Below are 18,955 nucleotides of genomic sequence, written 5' to 3'. Positions count from 1 at the left end.
TGCTTTGTCCTTGTGTTTGTAAGTAACAATATTGAGCACATGGTGTGACTTGCTGTATCTTACAAAGTTGTGATAGGGAGGGGTGGTCATCACGAGGTTTAACTGAGATGGAAAAATACTGCACAACACAATAGCAGGAACTGAGCAACTGTTCTAACTAGGCTGCGATACCAGAACAGTAAGGATCTATACATCGACGGAGGGAGGACTCCAAGAAGCGCCAAGAGGCGGGGACCCGCCTGAGCGCCTGCAAGGCTGGGCAAGTTTAAACCACGCCCAGCCTCTACTGTGATAGGCCAACAGACGGGTTGGAACTATGTCTATCACAGTATAAAGAATACTGTTTACATACATCTTGTCAGTTCTCTGTTCTGCCCTGTGTGGCATTACAGTGAGCCCGTATATACGAAAGTTGCATTTGCCATTTATTACTTAGCTAATACAAAATACATAGTATAAAATCGGTGACTCATTGTTATATTTTTCCTGATACCAGATTCGAATTTACGCAACCCTAACACTAGCTAACATCGCTATGACATTGCCTATAATTGTGATTAGTGATTATATTAGAGAAGCAGTTTCTGCCTAACATAATATTACACTGTCTTCGCTATAACCACTTTTGGAGCTAAATAGTTCTCTCAAATCGTATCCTGATGTCGATAGCAGATGGGAGTTGTATTCATAACATTGCTAGTAAGCTAGCTAGCGTTAGCAAGCTAGCTAGCGTCAGCAACATTTGGTGGTCAATGAGACTGAGAGCCATCTACAGTAGCTAACCAGCTGAGCTATCAAACAATGTAATAAAAGTATATGTATGAATTCTAAGATCTTAGGCTATGCTCTCACATTTGTCCACAATTTGGAATTAGGCTTACTCATGTTACTAAATTAAAGAAATGCTCTATGAGGTGAACGTTTAAATTGTTTTTGACAAATGTAATTGGATTCCGTTACTCATTTTGAGTAATCCAAAGGATTACGTAACTAATTACTTTACTTTTCATATAACTGTAATCAGTATGGGACCTCATTAATATCAGAAAGGAATATCAGACCAACACAGGACAGGAGTTTATAAATGTATTACTTTATCAGGGTATTGAGGATGGGGAACGAACCACAAGCAATTATCATATAAATCAACTTATGTATTTACAAACCCACCTTGGTCAGGTTCAACAGCTCAACATTGACTACACAAGGTCTTGCACAGGGCACATGGTTGCAATGTCATTAAAACAGGAAGAGTTACTAAATAAGTGATATCCATGAAGATCAGGAAGTAGAGTTAGTTGCCTGGGTGCCCTGGTCCCTGACACACACCAGTGCGCCAATTCAAACATAAAAGCTACCAGAGAATTTCTCTCTCATCCAATCATGGCTCCATATCTCCTCCTTGTCCTGCACATTCTTTTCTTCCTCACTGGACTGTCAGGTAAGTGAGGGAATTCATTTTGTTATTTGATATTATTAGGCTCAGTTCCTCTATGTCAGACACTGAGACTGAGTACATACTGAAATTTATAACACTATAATGTTCGTTCTACTTTGTCCATAGACATTGTAGTCCCATTAAAGATGTTCTTTATGTTGTGCTCAGATGTATTGATGAGTGCTGTTTTAATTTGTGGAACAGTTGTATTTTTCAGCAGCTAGCTAGTTTTTTAACACATTTAAATACAACTTCCAGTAATCAAGATCTAACATATTAAGAAGAGAGACAGGAATAAAGCACTTATTTGGTTACAGTTGTATATCATGAGGTGCTCTTTGATCATGGCATGAAATAATACAGAACAAAAATAAGTTGATGCTGGATATTAAACAATGCTAAAAAAGCCTTTTTGCAAACCAACTTCCAGAAAGAAAATGTAAAATCCTTTATTGTTTGCGGCTTTATAGCAACAATTTAAAAGATTACTGGCACGTTGCCGCTACAAGAGCCTTTATCAGGGTGACAAAGAATAGGGGTAGACAGACAGGTGTACAGTGCATTCTGAAATTATTCAGGCACCTTGACTTTTTCCACATTTTGTTTTGTTACATTCTTATTCTAAAATGGATTAAATTGCTTCCCCCCCCCCTCATCAATCTATATTCAATACCCCATAATGATAAAGCAAAAAACATTTTTTAGAATTTTTGCAAAAGTATAAAAAATAAAATACTGAAATATTACTTTTACATAAGTATTCAGACACTTTACTCAGTACTTTGCTGAAGCACCTTCGGCAGCGATTACAGCCTCAAGTCTTTTTGGGTATGACGCTACAAGCTTGGCACACCTGTATTTGGGGAGTTTCTCCCAAGCTCTGTAGGGTTGGATGGGGAGTGTTGCTGCACAGCTATTTTCCGGTTTCTCTAGAGATGTTCAATCGAGTTTAAGTCTCATCTCTGGCTGGGCCACTCAAGGACATTCAGAGACTTGTCCCGAAGCCACTCCTGCATTGTCTTGGGTGTGCAATTAGGGTCGTTGTCCTGTTGGTAGGTGAAACTTCGCCTCAGTCTGAGGTCCTGAGCACTCTGGAGCAGGTTTTCATCTCTTTGTACTTTGCTCCGTTCATCTTTTCCTCGATCCTGACTAGTCTCTCAGTGACAAGTCATTGTTTTTTATAAGTGTGCACCAGTTGCATTTCACACTTTAGTATCTCTATGTTTTTTTTGTAATGTGTAATATGTAATGTGTAAATAAAAGTACAGCATTATCATCGGTGACAGGTGAGCCAGATACACCGGAACCTATGCAACTGGGCAGAGCTAGATTGTTGCCTAGGAAACGTTCACCTAGACTAAGTTCTAACAGTTGTCTGTACTGTGAGGCTGCGGGACATTATATAGCCACCTGCCCGTTTAAGAGAAATATTTTGTTAGTAGGTACAAGCACTCTGGTGAACCAGACTGAGAATCCTCCAATTCCCATCAACCGCACTCCTTTTTTTGTGAAACTGCTGTGGGGAGACCAGTCTAAGTCTCTCCGGGTGCTCATTGACTCTGGGGCGGATGAGAGTTTTATGGACGCTCCCCTAGTTTCTGAATTAGGTATCCCCACTCAACTCCGATCCATTGGTAGAGTTACCCACAGCACTGTTCCTGTCAGCACTGTTCCTGTTAGTCTGTGGCAAACCAAGACCTGAAAACAACCTTAAGATGCCCCGTTTCGACCAACCCCGCTACCTGGAGCCGACAACTGGTTTGGCTGGAGTATGCCCAGAACACTCTTCCCTGTTCGGCCACGCGACTCTCCCCTTTCGAGTGCTCCATGGGGTATCAGCCTCCGCTCTTCCCAGAACAAGAGCAGGACGTCAACATACCCTCGGCCCAGATGCACATTCGCCGATGTCGGCGTACCTGGAGAAGAGCCCGGGCAGCGTTTCTCAAGACCAACTCCAGGTATCAACAAGCGGGTCACTGCTGGGCTCCTCGATATTGCATTGGGCAGAGGGTATGGCTATCCACATGGGACCTGCCCCTTCGGGTGGAGTCCCACAAATTTCCCCCTGTTTTATTGGCCGTTTACCCATCTCTAGAGTCCTTAGTTCCACTGCTGTTCATCTTTGTTACCCCGTACTCTCCATATTCACCCTACGTTCCGTGTGTCTAGGATTAAGAACGTGTCTCACAGCCCTTTGTCTTCTGTTTCCAGGCCCACCCCTCCACCCCATGTCATCGATGGCCATCTGGTATACACGGTGAGACACCTCCTGAGTGTTCGACCGCGGGGCAGGGATTTCCAGTACCTGGTTGACTGGGAGGCCCGGAGGAGAGGTGCTGGGTTCCCGCTACAGACATCCTGGACCCAGCCCTCATCGCTGACTTCCTCCGCTGGCACCCCGGTCAACCAGGTATGCGCTCCATGTAAGACGCCAGGTGGTGCCCCTGGGGGGGGGTACTGTCACATCCTGATCTGTTTCACCTGTCCTTGTGCTTGTCAAGACCCCCTCCAGGTGTTTCCCATCTTCCCCATTATCCCCTGGGTATTTAAACCGGTGTTTTCTGTCTGTGTATATTTGTCTTGTATGTTCCAAGTCAACCAGTGTGTTTTTCCCATGCTCCTGCCTTTTCTCTTTTGCTAGTCCTCCTGGTTTTGACCCTTGCTTGATTTCTGGACTCTGTACCCACCTGCCCTGACCTCAAGCCTGTCTGCCACACTGTACCTCCTGGACTCTAAACTGGTTTTGACCTTTTTGCCTGTCCACGATTATTCTCTTGCCTACCCCTTTTGGATAATCAATAAATATCAAAGACTCAAACCATCTGCCTCCCGTGTCTACATCTGGGTCTCGCCTCGTGCCCTTATAGTACTTTATAACTCATAAGCAGAGTTCCATAAAATAAAATCGATGCTTCAACTTAGTGAACATATAGTATAATTAAAAAATGAAATACAATGCATTTAAATGACACTTTTAAAAAGTGTATTGCAGGTTGATAGTATATTTATAAGATAATTAGGTGGGCGCTTAAATTTGTCCTATTTCACACATGTACAAGAGTGAATCGTAAATTAGTTTGTGCATATCCCACTCTCCCTGAGTTCAGTGTCAGGGATCAATGTCAGCGACCCTGGGGAAATTAGGGTTATATGCTGTCATGACGTTGCCCTCTTTGGGTACAGCGAACACCATCCCCCGCTCTCTGCTTCTACAACCAGACTGCTGTGGTCAGAGTGAGGTCGTAAATTCCTAGGGAAGACCTTGCCTCATGGCCACACAGTATAGAAATAAAGTGAAGATTCATAGAGAACAAAGGAATTTCTTCCACCTCACAGAACTTGAGGTCCGAACAACGTTTAGGTTCCGGAGAAGGTATAAAAGATCGGTGAAGAATCCAGCTACGAACTGGTCCGTTTGTTACAACTTGGGGAAGCTCATGGGAGACGGTGTGGCTGCATTACCATAATGCTGTTTATATAATAGCCTCAGATGTGAGGTTTACATCTAATTACTGTATAAGATGAATGAGTGAGGATGATACTGTTTGTAAAATTGTGTAATGTGATTTTGGACTGTTTAATGAAGGAAACTCCAATTTCCTTTTGAGTTGAACTAAATCAGATGACCGCCCATGAGCCCAGTTAGTGTCAGTCATCCTGGGACAGCCCCTTTTTTGCAATTCTGAATAAAACCCAACTTTGAGAAATTCTAAGTAGACCGTGTTTCTCTCAATCACGGGAGGACAAAGGTTGCAGACCATTGCTGAATCTTTTAACCATACCACGTGGTTAAACTCTGAGACTATCGATACAGACAGAATAAGAACAAGTCTTTGATATTAATTACTACTGTCTGCAGCTAGGAATTCGGTATCATTGAACGCGAAGAACGACAACCGCCGAAACATCCAATCCACAACAACATGAATGAATGTCGCTCTGAACAAATCACTCTAACAGAGAGAGAGAGCGAGAGAGGACAAAAACTCTCCAACAGAAATTAACTTTTCAACAAAGATCAAGACGACACACTGAGCGTAAATATATTTATTGATTGCAATTGTTCCCGAAAGAGTGAGCGTTCATGTGTAAAGGATTAGCATTTCAATTGTTATAATTATTAACTTTGTAGTGACTTCTTAGTCGACCCCCCTCTTCCCTTTTGTCTAACAAGCCGCCATGTCGGTTTAGCCAACTAGGGCACATCATTTCTTGTAACCATATTTACTTTGTCGTTTTGTTTATGCATTTCTGTGAATTATTTAGTTAGTAATAAATAAATTATTTAAGACAATTGATGTATGGATGACTCATAGTGAAGACTGGGTTTGTGCAGATAACCAACAATTTACGACGTTTGGAATGAGACTAACGTGAGGTAAAATAAATAATTCCTTAATCAGAAGACTGTTGATCAGATATGAAAATATCTGAAAGGTTATATTGGGAAATTATAACTTTGTAATCTGAATATTTTCCTTGGTGCCCCAAATTCATAGTTAATTACGGTTACATGATTTATCAGTTTGATCGCGTAATACTAATTACAGAGAATCTTTAATAAAAAAATACATTTTGAATTTAATGATAGTAAAGACATGACAGTGCCTTGCTCAAAGGCACATCAACAGATGTTTCACTTTGTCAGCTCAGGGATTTGAACCAGCAACCTTTCAGTTACTGGCCCAACACTGCTAACCACTAGGCTACCTGCTACCCACCTGTTGTATACTACAAAGACTGAAAAAACAATGCATTTAAAGTGTACTTTAAGTGTGAAGTGTTATGATAGTATGTGTTTTGTATACTTAATATATCCTAAAAAAGTACACTACATACTTAGCCAAATTCATTTAAACTCAGTTTCACAATTCCTGACATCTAATCCTAGTAAAAATTCATTTTTTTTGGTTAGTTAGGATCACCACTTTATTTTAAGAATGTGAAATGTCAGAATAATAGTAGAGAGAATTATTTCTTTCTTTCATCACATTCTCAGTGGGTCAGAAGCTTACATACACTCAATTAGTATTTGGTAGCATTGCATTTAAATTGTTTAACTTGGGTCAAATGTTTTGGGTAGCCTTCCACAAGCTTCCCACAATAAGTTGGGTGAATTTTGGCCCATTTTGGCTCATTGCCACAACTTTGGAAGTATGCTTGGGGTCATTGTCCATTTGGAAGACTCATTTGTGACCAAGCTTTAACTTCCTGACTAATGTCTTGAAGTTGATTCAATATATCCACATAATTTTCCTCCTAATGCTGCCATCTATTTTGTGAAGTGCACCAGTCCCTCCTGCATTGAAGCACCCCAACAACATGATGCTGCCACCCCGTGTTTCACGGTTGGGATGGTGTTCTTCGGCTTGCAAGCCTCCCCCTTTCTCCTCCAAACATAAGAATGGTCATTATGGCCAAACAGTTCTATTTTTGTTCCCCATTAATCACACCATCCCTTCACATGGTTTAGAATAGGTAAAGACACATTCACATATGAAGACAATGTTCCCTCCTGTTCTCTTCCCTTTCTGATATTCTGCATAGCACCAGGGACATGTAAAAGACAAGCCTGACCTCTCCCCTCTCTGGGCCCCAGTTGACTGAGCCCCAACTGAGGGAAGAAGTGCAACTTTTTACCTAATAACCGAAGTGTCAGTAACATATATTGCACAAACATTTTTTGTCAACATTGTACTACAGTAGATATCAGAACAACCATCCAGTCAAAGTTATAGTATTTCATAACTATTTCATTAACTTCAAATTGTATCTGATTGAAACTAGAGATTGTCTCCATAGTTTAGGGGTGTCAAAGCTAAATATGTTGTGTGTTACGTTATGTTCTCATGGTTGGATTTGGGTGTGACAACATCAGCACTAACATGTCTCAGTCTTCTCTGGTGTCACAAACACATAGTGTGACAATGTCTATCACCCATTTTTCTCTAGAGGTCACAAATGTATGTATTTTGTCAAGTGGTTTGGCTGATCATCTGGTGGGACTCTTGAGCAGCTGGGTGAAATTAAAGTATCTATATATGTATTTTCTGTTGTGTCTACAGGTATTCACGGTGTGTCCACAGTGAGTCATGTGTCTGTAGGTGAAGGAGGCTCCATCACCATCCCATGTCTCTATCATCATGGCTCTGAAAAACGTGAAATACTGGTGTAGTGGATATTTTTTCCATTTTTGCTCTACTCTAATACGTACTGACTCTCAGAGTGCATCTAATTGGTTGTCCATCGCTGATAATGTTACTACAAGAGTCTTCACTGTGACCATGAAGAACCTGCAACTAGGGGTCTCTGGATATTTCTGGTGTGCTGTGGAGAAAGGTGACACCACACATCTATATCTGTCAGTTGCCACAGGTGAGATCCTTACCTTTCTGATCATTAAAATACCATCTACGGAGTTTAGTAATACCATGTAAAATTGAATAGTTTAGATGAGCATCTGGCCTCATAATTCTGTTTAAACCATTTGTGTTTTCTCATCTAGATGTACCTTTTTAAAATGACCGAACATGTACTCTGTGTGGGGATTATTTGACATTCACACCAATGTTGACCTTTCAAATCCATTCATGTGCAGGTACTGCAGGACTTTATGTGGACCAACAACATGTGACTGGAGTTGAAGGACAGAGTGTCACTGTCAATTGTAACTATAGTAACTCTGGAGATTTCTGCTGGTGCAGGCTGGGTGGCTCTTGCGTGGAGAGGACTGTTGGGAATTTAGATGGAGCATCAGTAGAATTAAAGCGGATTCTTGCCAATGGAAAAAAAGTAATGATCGTAACGATGAGTCAACTAAAAATGAAGAACACTGGCTGGTACTGGTGTGCAGTTGGAGATCTACAGATGCCTGTTCATATCACTGTTAACCAATCAACCACAACACAGAGTAACACAACCACCACAAGTAAGTACAGAGCAATCCCATATAACCATGTATGAGTCCTGTTTATTCATCCAGTGTTAGAGATTAAGGAACATTTCTGAAGCAAATTGGAAATAAATATATTTTGTATTTTGACATTTTTCTTCACAATTTCGATCTTGTCTCATCGCTGCAACTCCCCAAAGGGCTTGAATGTGGAGGTGAATGTGGAGTCATGCGTCCTCCGAAACACAACCCGCCTAACCGCGCTTCTTAACACCCGCCAGCTTAACCCGGAAGCCAGCCGCACCAATGTGTTGGAGGAAACACCGCTCATCTGGCGACCGGGGTCAGCCTGCAGGCACCCGGCCCGCCACAAGGGGTTGCTAAGGTGCGATGAGCCAAGTAAAGCCCCCCTGGCCAAACCCTTCCCTAACCCGGACGATGCTAGGTCAATTGTGCACCGTCCTATGGGACTTCCGGCCACAGTTGGTTGTGGCACAGCCAGGGAATAAACCCGTGTCTGTATCATCGCCTCTAGCAGTGCCTTAGACCGCTGCCTTAGACCGCTGCGCCACTCAGGAGGCCCCAAAACGGAAATCTTTTGACCACACATTCTCTTGAGATTATCCTGTCAGTCATGTTAAAGTTCATTAAGAAATTGAACAATCTTTATAAAACTGTTCATCATATCTACCACCTAGATTTGAAATTAATACTGAAAATTCAAGGAATTAAATTTTAACGCATGTGTGAAACACAAGCTAAGAAAGCATTATATAGATTAGCTAATCAACATTCCAGTTACCTGGTTTTAATCATATAAATCTATATTGTACACCAGTCAGTTTATTGGAGCTACTTATTGGAGCTTCTCACAGCGACAAAAGCTCCAACCACTTACTAAACTTCCCTAACAGGTGCTGAGTAACACTTCTCAGGCAACATTCACCCCTTCTGTTACAGACCAGAACAATGGGGGAACTGACGAGAAGCGACAGGAAAGGATCCAGAGGTCAGTATTCAGTCTCCTCACTTTAACAGGGGCAGCAGGAAATGTTCCCTCTAAAAATGTTTAAGCACTGAGAAAATGTCTGGTCTGCTGAGTGCAAACTTGAACTTTGTGAAAATTCTGTGCTACTTCCGGTGTACGTTTACTGTGAACACTGAGGCTGTACCTGCTTTAATTTACTGTTTAAACAGGGGCCACGTAGGTTACTGTGGCTATTTGATCATACTGTAGGCCTACCAGAGTGGCCTACCATCAAAAACTATGGCTCAGATAACATTTTAACATGGAAATAGCAGTTACTTCCTTCAACCTACAGTAGCATCCAATGTGTGGTGTTCAATGTAGGCCTACATTCCATGAGACTTTTGGAAAAAAAAAACATGCAGGGCTTGACATGAATTATCCATCTGTCCTTCAGACAAGGAGGTGACTGATCATTTTGTTGTGTTGTTTGATGCAAGAAACCACTTTACAAAATACAATTCATTATTATTCCCACACCATTATTACAGAGAATCAGACAAATGATGCTACCCTCTGCATATTGGCAACTTAGCTTATTCAAGTCTCTCTCAAAATACAATACTGCTCCTTTAAGACATAAAAAAAGCTCTTTACCTGACTTGTTTTTCAAAGATGGCTAGAAATGTACACGTTTTGTGCTATTGTAGGAAGCAGTCACTCCCACATTGCCGAATACAAATTATCTATAGCTAGGCTAGTAACTCACTTACTAGAAAATAATTTGAACAAATGTGAACACATGGCTACATGCAGCTCTTGGTTTGATCTCAAAACACATAATGATAGCTCATGCTGTAAAACAGTCCAGTTCAAAGTGAATGGCACAAATCTATATATGGCAATGGTGTATTTGCATATAGGCCTACTGCAGATCTACTGCAGATCTTATTGGTTATGGTGCACCGGTCTGTAGAGTATGGGCCTGACTTCTGCCTACATGAAAATCTCTTGCATAGTTAGTTTAGCATACTAAGTATTGCATAGTTTGTTTTGTTCATTTGTTGCAATGAAATTGGCTAATATTGCATTGATTCGATTTAATTCCCACAGTGAAGGGAAACGTTTATAGTGTTAACTAACAAAGAAAACTTGTGAACTTCACTCAACTTTCAATCTCGTGCTTCTCTGTGGAGGCTGATATTTCTTCTGTGGGGGAGCTGTGCGCAGCTTATATGGAACATTGGCAGCAGGTAGCCTAATGGTTAAGAGCTTTGGGCCAGTACAAACAGAAGGACTGCGGTTCAAATCCCCTAGTCAGATAAATCTGTTGATGTGCCCTTGAGCAAGGCACTTAACCCTAATTGTCGCTCTGGATAAGAGCGTCTGCTAAATGACAAACATGTAATAGTCATCCAAATGGTTGGTGATACTGTAAGGGTGTGGGGGCAATGGATGAAAGTGGATACAAAATGAAAAACACCTTCTTTTACCACTTCCCCATGGTTAGACATCCTTGTGCGTGTATTGTGACATACTTAAGTATTTGTGGCATTCTCTTCTCCTCCCTCTTTTGGTAAAGTTCCTTATTCCTTACTTCCTAAAGCTAATGTGTTCGGACCATGATAGGCTACAAAGTATTTCTACTCTGTCGCAACAGTGCAACAAAAATGATGCCTATGACATGTAGATCAATGACTGCGATTATCTATATATTCTATTTAATTGCATTTTAAATTCCAGTTTGCTGGTTGTCCTGTTCATTCCTCTGAGCCTGTTGGTGGTACTGATAGCTGCTACCTTGGTCACATTGAAGATGTTGAGAAAACAAAGTAAGTATTTGTTTTAATAAAAATGGATTAAAACAATAATAATAATGACTAATGTCATTTGCAGAATACAATAAATACAGGACAGTTGATTCTATAAATGAAAAGTTTGACATCAAAGATCACTAGTACCAACATCCTCTTTTCTTTATTTCAGAGGAGAAGAAGGCAAAGGACCAACCAGCAAACACCACAGTAGTAAGCTATGATCATGTTATCTTTCCACACATCTGTTCCTTTCACTTCTTGATATTCTAGGGCTCTCTTTGGTTGATAGTCATAGAAGGCATCAATTATCAACCCGATATCTTAGGTTTACTGGACTCAAGAATATTAAGTTAAACAGTTTAAAGAGAACTGGGTTTCTCAATGTAGTCATGCACTGAGTATGCATATTTGACTTCCTCAAATCCCTCACCACAACTCCTGACACTTGAATGATAACACATTTTGTACATTCATTAGAATACATTGAAACTGCAAATGCATGTGTCAATATACATGTGTACAACATCCTTATGTCGTAAAAACAAAATTTTGATGTTAACTAGTTTTGTGTTTCATTCTTTCAGCAGTCTGCTGACTCTGAGCAGAACATAACCTACAGCACTGTGAGTCACACCAGAGGAACAGCACAACAGGTAAAAACCTCATCTTTTTGACCCAACCCCCCCTCCAACCCAGCCTAAACCCTCTGCAACCCAACTAAATCCCCATCAAACCCAACCCAACCCCCCAACCCAACATAACCCCCTGCAACCCAACTAACCCCTCTCTGAGTGGATGAGATCATGTTGCTCTCCCTCCTCCATCACACAGGACCTAAACCCTGAGAGACATGGTGACTTATACAGCACTGTGATTCCTATGCAGCACAGGACAGCACATAGGGTAAACTTTAAACTAAATAAACACATACACACTGCTGGTCTTGCATAGTATTTTTCTGTCTTGAGAAGCAGAACGTGAATTGACAGCCCTGATGTACTGTAGAATGTACAATAAATACAAAATGGATGTAAATGTTATCTGAATAACTCTATGTAACCGTCTACCATCAGGACCCATTACCTGATGATGCAGTGACATACAACACCGTGGTCACCAAGACCAAAGCCTGCATAAAAAGCTGCTCTACTGTGTTGATGACTTGCTTAACTTATTCATACCTGTATGTGTTTGTACTGGCAGAAGCTTATATGTATATAGGCTCTGTAAATCACCATTATAGCTATCAATCTGTGTGTGTTCCTACTCTCTTACAGGAAGCAGATCCAGGTGATGTGGTCTACAGCACAGTGGCCGCACACCAAAGATAGGTCAGTGTGATCACTGCCAATCTTCATGTTTGCTATTTCCTTTCCGTTGGTGCACTTGACATTTTATCTGCACCTTCTGACTAACGGATCGTTGTCCATTAGTAACCTATACGACTGGTATGTTCACCGATAACTGAAGGTTCACTTTCTCTCCAGCAGGAGGCAACAGAACAACAGAGACTGAGTGAAGTCCCTCCAAATTACAAATAGGCCTTGTTCCATTTTGCTCCCTAGCTCTCACCTCTTTGGGGGTTACTGATCTGGAAGGACTGAATAAGACTAATGCCTGTCTATCACAGTCTTGTTCTTTTCCATTGTGCAGGCTCTGCTGGCTTAATTATGCCAGTGATTGTGTATTCTAGACAAAGGCAGATTAATTGAGTGTAATTTTAGATTTTCTGTTGTTTAATGTACACACTGATCATGTGTATTTCAATGCTTCATATCTGAAATAAACTACTTTAACGAGAAACTTACCTGAAATGAATGCATGTACAACATCATTAACAGGGGATTAAAATACTTACATACAGTATTTTCCCAGAGTACAATTTCATTTCACACCAAGAGGGTAGGCTAAATTCTAATGCCAACACACATAATTATCTGGGACCGTATCGAGTATCTCAGAGTAGCAGTGCTGATCTAGGATCAGGTCCCCTCCTGTCCCTGTGATCTTATTTATTGTCATCTAAAAGGCTAAACTTATCCCTTATCAGAAATCCTACTCTGAGGCTCTTGATACATATGGCCCAGGTCTACAAGACACAGTCACAGCCGTTACTATGTGATATATTATTTTTTGGAGGACCACATTTTTATTTGTTTTGTTGGTTTTTGTTGGGGGGGGGGGTACAGGTACATTATCCATTTCAAACGTACATGTAAGCTGCCACTAAAAAAAAACAGTAAGAAATACATAAAGAGTTTAAATGATAATAAATTCAATGTAATGAGGAACAGAAGACAAAAAGAAGTGGGCCTTACAGCCCCAACCAGATTATTCTCTTCTGAGTATATTTGTCCAGGCCTCAATTGTTCCTTGACTAGCACCATTCAGTCTCGCTGTTGATAATTCTGATGTTATAACTTCTAACAGTAACTGTATCCACTGGTGAATTGGCAGAGAGTGAGGTAAGTGCCATCTAAGAGCCAACATCTTTTTTTTCAGAAATGATGCCTGCCAGCAGTAATCGTTGCTTGATTGAGAGATTCGAGGAGCTATCATCGTTAAGTAACATAATAGATGCAAAGCATTGAATATTTAGATTCATGCACTTCAAAATGAATTTTGTAACTTTGCCCCAAAAGTATTTAACCTCAGGGCACTCCCACATCATATGGAGGAATGTGCCTACCTGATTTAGGAGACATAATGAACAGCTGGGAGTTGGGGATAAAATGTTTCCTTGGTGTTAAATGCAGTCTGTCAACTGACTTAAAATGTATAAATTGATGCTCGGATTACAGGATGCTAAGGTCGTATTTTTTCATATTCTGTTCCAGTTAAAGGGTTTTCAGATTAAATTAGATCTGTGGACAATACTCTTTTAATTGCTAGCTCAGAATATTAGTTTTACAAAAGTAGTTTATATATAATAGAGATCAGTCATTTCTGAAGCTAAGATCATTTATTTATATATCCCATCATTGGATGGTTCGGTAGTTGGGTTTCCCAAGGGACTCCATAGACCAGCATAGCTGACCTAAGTTGTAAATATACAGTAGAAAAAAGGATTTCAAATCAAAGATGATTTGTCACGTGCACCGAATACAACAGGTGTAGACCTTACAGTGAAATGCTTACATACAGGCTCTAACCAATAGTGCAAAAAAGGTGTTAGGTGAACAATAGGTAAGTAAAGAAATAAAACAACAGTAAAAAGACAGGCTATATACAGTAGCGAGGCTATAACAGTAGCGAGGCTACATACAGATAACGGTTAGTCAGGCTGATTGAGGTAGTATGTACATGTAGATATGGTTAAAGTGACTATACATATATGATGAACAGAGAGTAGCAGTGGTGTGAAAGAGGGGTTGGCGGGTGGCGGGACACAATGAAGATAGCCCGGTTAGCCAATGTGCGGGAGCACTGGTTGGTCAGCCCAATTGAGGTAGTATGTACATGAATGTATAGTTAAAGTGATTATGCATATAATGATAAACAGAGAGTAGCAGCAGTGTAAAAGAGGGGTTGGGGGAGGGGGGGCAAACAATACAAATAGTCCAGGTAACCATTTGATTACCTGTTCAGGAGTCTTATGGCTTGGGGGTAAAAACTGTTGAGAAGCCTTTTTGTCCTAGACTTGGCACTCCGGTACCGCTTGCCATTCGGTAGTAGAGAGAACAGTCTATGACTGGGGTGACTGGGGTCTTTGACCATTTTTAGGGCCTTCCTCTGACATCCCCTGGTGTAGAGGTCCTGGATGGCAGGCAGCTTAGCGTCAATGATGTAATGGGCCGTACGCACTACCCCCTATAGTACCTTGCGGTCGGAGGCCGAGCAATTGCCGTACCAGGCAGTGATGCAACCGGTCAGGATGCTCTCGATGTTGCAGCTGTAGAACCTTTTGAGGATATCAGGACCCATGCCAAATCTTATTAGTTTCCTGAGGGGGAATAGGCTTTGTCGTGCCCTCTTCACGACTGTCTTGGTGTGTTTGGACCATTCTAGTTTGTTGAACAATATTCTCTGGTCTGATGAAATCAAGATTGAACTCTTTGGCCTGAATGCCAAGCGTTACGTCTGGAGGAAACCTGGCACCATCCCTACGGTGAAGCATGGTGGTGGCAGCATTATGCTGTGGGGATGTTTTTCAGCGGTAGGGATTTGGAGACTAGCCACGATCGAGGCAAAGATGAATGGAGCAAAGTACATAGAGATCCTTGATGAAAACCTGCTCCAGAAAAGTTATACATTAAAAGCTTTTTCTGGTGGAGTTTACATTATAGGGAATAGGCTGGCTTTCTGGGTCTTCCCTATTACGTCCCACACGACAATGTTTTTTCTGCTATGACTCCGGCATTCTGACCAGTTTTATGTAATAACTCAAAAAATAGAAAAGTGAGGTGTATTTTTGCATTGGGACTTTCTAATGCAAATCCATATGTTATACATGTCGTTAGGTTTATGCTACCTACCCTTTAAGGAAAGTGATTCTGCCTTTTTGGTCTTCGGCCTATACCAAGGACGGTGATTTTGAGTTTCTTATGTTTCATTATGATTACACCCTTAGTTTTGTTTGGGGCTGATGAAAAAGCAGCCAGTTTGTACAAATGATTCTCTTTTCTATGTGTGTCCTTTTGGAGTAGGTGTGATTATTGGAACACTGCTATATCAATATGTTTCTTTCTAGAATATCAAGACAGCTGGAACGCTTGATAGGAATATTAAGGCCTTTCAAACTCCATGAGAGAATAGCTAGTGTTGCCATAGTTTTTCTAAAATGCAATTGTTATCTTTAGAGTTGATAAGCCCATGGATGTTAAATAAAAAGCAGGACCCACAGGGAAATCTACCCATTGGTCGCTCCACACCCAGATGACCATCTCTATAAATCGCACCCCCCCCTTCCCTAGCCCCCAGCCGTCTCTCCCTGTTTCCCCCTGCCCAGCACTATAAATACTGGGGTGTAGCATAACGGCGAGTGACAGCCGTACATAAGAAATCTCTTAAGCAGCATATTTTTGGTCTTAAGGTATACAAAAATTGAATAATAACGACAGTAAAACAAAATAAGTAACCAATTCAGACCTTAACAAGTAAGTTAGCAGACTTGAAGAGTACGGGTGGGTAGTGAAGAAAAAAGTTCAACGAAAAAGATATGACATATGTACGCCTAAATGCCTAAACAGTCAAAAATAGGAGCTGCAGGATCCATATTTTGCCCATTGTTCATTAATTGGCATTGTGTCATCACTATGTAAATGTCCTGGACCATAGTCAATATAATTATAAGTTCAATGCTCAGCAAAAACAGTAATATTGTTCCTTGTACACAAACATGAGTTTGTAATCTCATCATTCTCTTATGCTGAGGGCAGCATCATAGCTACAGGCTCGGCTGCATGATTGTGAATAATGAGCCTGTGAACCACACATTGAATCTATGGGAATGATTTTCGATTGGTGGTCTTTTCCAGTTTTTCCACTTTGGTTGAATAGGTATCCAGTTAAGCAATGAGCACTGCCAATTATTAATTTACCGGTTTTAATTGTAAATCGGGGGCAGAGGTAATCTCCTCACAAACAATATCTGGTATAGTAGCAGCTTTTTAAAATATATATTTTAAAAAATGGGGGGGGGGGTAGATCAGCTTTAATACTGCAGGTAGATTGTGGCTTCCATCAACGTAATTGTCTGCATTATTTCCAATAACCAACATATTTTCTTGTGAATATACACTATCGTTCAAAAGTTTGGGGTCTAACTGGCAACTTCATTAAATAGCTTTATTTTTATTTTACCTTTATTTAACCAGGCAAGTCAGTTAAGAACAAATTCTTATTTTCAATGACAGCCTAGGAACAGTGGGTTAACTGCCTGTTCAGGGGCAGAATGACAGATTTGTACCTTGTCAGTTCGGGGATTTGAACTTGCAACCTTCCGGTTACTAGCCCAAGGCTCTAACCACTAGGCTACACTGCCACCCCCATAGTACCCGATAAACACCAATCTCAGCGTCAACAGTGAAGAGGGAAATCCACGGTGCTGGCCTTCTAGGCAGAGTTCCTCTGCCCAGTGTCTGTGTTCTTTTGCCAATCTTAATTTTTTATTTTTGTTGGCCAGTCTGAGATATGTCTTTTTCTTTGCAACTCTGCCTAGAAGGCCAGCATCCTGGAGTCGCCTCTTCACTGTTGACATTGAGACTGGTGTTTTGCGAGTACTATTTAATGAAGCTGCCAGAGGACATATAAGGTGTCTGTTTCTCAAACTAGACACTATAATGTACTTGTCCTTTTACTCAGTTGTGCACCGGGGCCTCCCACTTCACTTTCTATTCTGGTTAGAGCCAGTTTGCGCTGTTCTGTGAAGGGAGTAGGTCACAGCGTTGTACGAGATCTTCAGTTTCTTGGCAATTTCTCGCATGGAATAGCCTTCATTTCTCAGAACAAGAATAGACTGACGAGTTTCAGAAAAAAAGTCTTTGTTTTTGGCCATTTTGAGGCTGTAATCGAACAAAGAAATGATGATGCTCCAGGATACTCAACTTGTCTAAAGAAGGAGAGTTGTATTGCTCTTTTATTCAGAAAAACAGTTTTCATATGTGCTAACATAATTGCAAAAGGGTTTTATAATGATCAATTAGACTTTTAAAATGATAAACCTGGATTAGCTAACACAACATGCCACTGGATCACAGGAGTGATGGTTGCTGATAATGGGCCTCTGTACGCCTACGTAGATATCCCATTAGAAATCAGCTGTTTCCAGCTACAATAGATATACAACCTTAATAATGTCTACATTGTATTTCTGATCAAATCTATGTTATTTTAATGGACAAGGACATTTCTAATTGACCCCAAACTTTTGAACGGTGGTGTATATATATATTTTTTCATACATTTTCCCCTAACCCTACCACCCCTCCCCTAATTGGAGTAAACTAATGGACAACAACACTTAGGCATCTACTTCAAGCTTATACATTTTACAGAAATATTATATTTGACAATAGTTACCTTTTGTTTGTTTTTAGTCCCAGCCTTCAGCTACCCTCAACCCCTCCCATCTATCTCTTTAGACCATCCAGTTTTGATTTATATTTGCCATATATTTTCCAACTGTGCTGTTTTGCAAAAGTTCTCAACCTGCAGTTGAAGTCAGAAGTTTACATACACCTGAGCCAAATAAATTTAAACTCAACTCCTGACATTTAATCCTAGTAAAAATTCCCTGTCAGTTAGGATCACCACTTTATGATTGATTTGCACTTTTCGCACCAAAGTACGTTCATCTCTAGGAGACAGAACGTGTCTCCTTCCCGAGAGGTATGACGGCTGTGTTGTCCCATGGTGTTTATACTTGCGTACTATTGTTTGTACAGATGAGCGTGTTACCTTCTGGCATTTGGAAATTTCTCCCAAGGATGAATCAGACTTGTGGAGTTCTACAATTGTTTTGGCTGATTTATTTTGATTTTCCCTTGATGTCAAGCAAAGAGGCACTGAGACTGAAGGTAGGCCTTGAAAAAAATCCACAGGTACACCTCCAATTGACTCAAATGATGTCAATTAGCCTATCAGAAGCTTCTAAAGCCATGACATCATTTTCTGGCATTTTCCAAGCTGTTAAAAGGCTCAGTCAACTTAGTATATGTAAACTTCTGACCAACTGGAATTGTGATACAGTGAATTATAAGTAAAATAATCCATCTGTAAACAATTGTTGGAAAGATTACTTGGTTGAAAAACAAGTTTTAATGACTCCAACCTAAGTGTATGTAAACTTCCGACTTCAACTGTATACACATTTTATGGACACAGTATATTTTACATTAGTT

The 18,955-nt window shown here is 40.7% G+C and overlaps 1 pseudogene; it reads left to right on the top strand.

Annotated features, from left to right (window-relative positions):
• Positions 1 to 1,280: 1,280 nt before the first annotated feature.
• On the top strand, positions 1,281 to 12,980 carry LOC112253015 (annotated as a pseudogene).
• The last annotated feature ends 5,975 nt before the right edge of the window (positions 12,981 to 18,955 follow it).

Source organism: Oncorhynchus tshawytscha, linkage group LG06, assembly GCF_018296145.1.
Source record: "Oncorhynchus tshawytscha isolate Ot180627B linkage group LG06, Otsh_v2.0, whole genome shotgun sequence".
NCBI classification, from domain to species: domain Eukaryota; kingdom Metazoa; phylum Chordata; class Actinopteri; order Salmoniformes; family Salmonidae; genus Oncorhynchus; species Oncorhynchus tshawytscha.
Note: the sequence above shows the minus strand (reverse complement) of the source record. Positions and strands in the feature narration are given on the sequence as shown.